The sequence below is a fragment of the Colobus angolensis genome, unplaced genomic scaffold, assembly GCF_000951035.1.
Source record: "Colobus angolensis palliatus isolate OR3802 unplaced genomic scaffold, Cang.pa_1.0 Scaffold525, whole genome shotgun sequence".
Taxonomy (NCBI): Eukaryota; Metazoa; Chordata; class Mammalia; order Primates; family Cercopithecidae; genus Colobus; species Colobus angolensis.
This window is the reverse complement of record NW_012118766.1, coordinates 111,412-112,917: the sequence shown is the minus strand read 5'-3', so window position 1 is coordinate 112,917 and position 1,506 is coordinate 111,412. Positions and strand designations below refer to the sequence as shown.

Here is a 1,506-nt window from a genome sequence, read left to right as displayed (position 1 = left end):
GTCCTGCTTTCCTGTCTCTCCTCTGCCTTTTCTTTCTCTTCACCAACTTCTACCGAGTGCCTCTGATGTCCCAGACAGTGGCAATGGGAGTACAAAGGCTAATAAACCCGGCCCTGGTCCTCAAAGAATTTATGTTTTCTGTGCAGATATTAAGTTACACTGTAATACATAGTGTTGACAAACATCGATACAGATTTCCTGTGAAGTGCAGAAGCACCATCCTAGAAGCAGAGATGCAGAGGCAGCACTGGTGACTGACACTTGGAGAGCTGGAGTTCTTGGTCTAGTGGGATAAACTGACCTGGACATCATTTCAGTGCAGCGGAGTGAGTGCTGGGATGGGCTCCCTCGGGGCATCTGGGGCTGGGCTTGTCTGGTGTTTAGTCTCCTGCCTGGTACTTAGAGTTTATCAGTAAGATGAGCATTGGGAGGTTTCTAAGTGAAAGGAAAGGCAACCACTTACCTGAAACCTAAAATTTGTAGGTGTTCTGGACCATTTATAATTCACTGAATCTGTTTTGTCAGAGCAAGTCTATCATCTCTTTTGGATGGAGTGTGGCCAGCCCTGCCTTGCGATGTAAGGAAATCAGGAAACGCTTGTCAGGTGTCAACACCATGCCAGACACTCTTCTAGGGGTTTCCACGTAAATCACTGTATTCATTTCTGTTGCTGCTTTACCACATTTCCACAAATTTCATGGCTTAAAACAATTGAAATTGTATCATCTCACAGTTCTGTGGGGCAGAAGTCTGATGTGGGTGTCACTGGGCAAAAATCACCATGTGGGCTGGGCTTCTTTCCTCATTGGGGAATTGTTTCCAAGTGCTTTTGGCCAAATGTAATTCCTTGTGGTTGCAGGACTGAGGTGTCTGTTCCCTTGCTGGCCATCTGTTGGGGGCTGCCCTCAGCTCCTGAGGCCTCTATCTGGTCTTTGCATGTAGTCCCATCATCTCAGGACTAGCTAAGCCAGGGACCTGGTCAGGCTCTCCAGTTCCCCTGTGTGCATTTCTCTTCTTCCACTTGGAGAAAGTCCTATGCCCTATTTTAAAATATTTTTTTGAGATAGAGTCTTGCACTGTTGCCCAGGCTGGTGTGCAGTGGTGTGATTTCAGCTCACTGCAACCTCTACCTCCCAGGTTCAAGTGATTTTCCTGCTTCAACCTCCTGAGTAGCTGGGACTACAGGTGCCCGCCACGACGCCCGACTAATTTTTGTATTTTTAGTAGAGATGGGGTTTCACCATTTTAGCCAGGATGGTCTCCATCTCTTCATCTCGTGATCTGCCTGCCTTAGCCTCCCAAAGTGCGGAGATTACAGGCGTGAGTCACCTCACCTGGACAGTTCTATGCTTTTAGAGGCTCATGGGATTAGATTGGACCTCCCTGGATAGCCCAGGATACTCCTCCTAAGGCCTGTGACAAAGCCCTTTTGCTGCGTGACATAGTCACAGGTCTTGGGGGTTGGAATCTCCCACCACAGTTACCGATCCACTTACTACAGCAGCC

At 48.1% G+C, this 1,506-nt stretch overlaps 1 protein-coding gene across 1 annotated transcript in view; it reads right to left on the bottom strand.

Annotated features, from left to right (window-relative positions):
• LOC105525258 (zinc finger protein 669-like) overlaps nucleotides 1-1,506 on the bottom strand; it is a 28,990-nt gene that overhangs the window by 27,163 nt on the left and 321 nt on the right.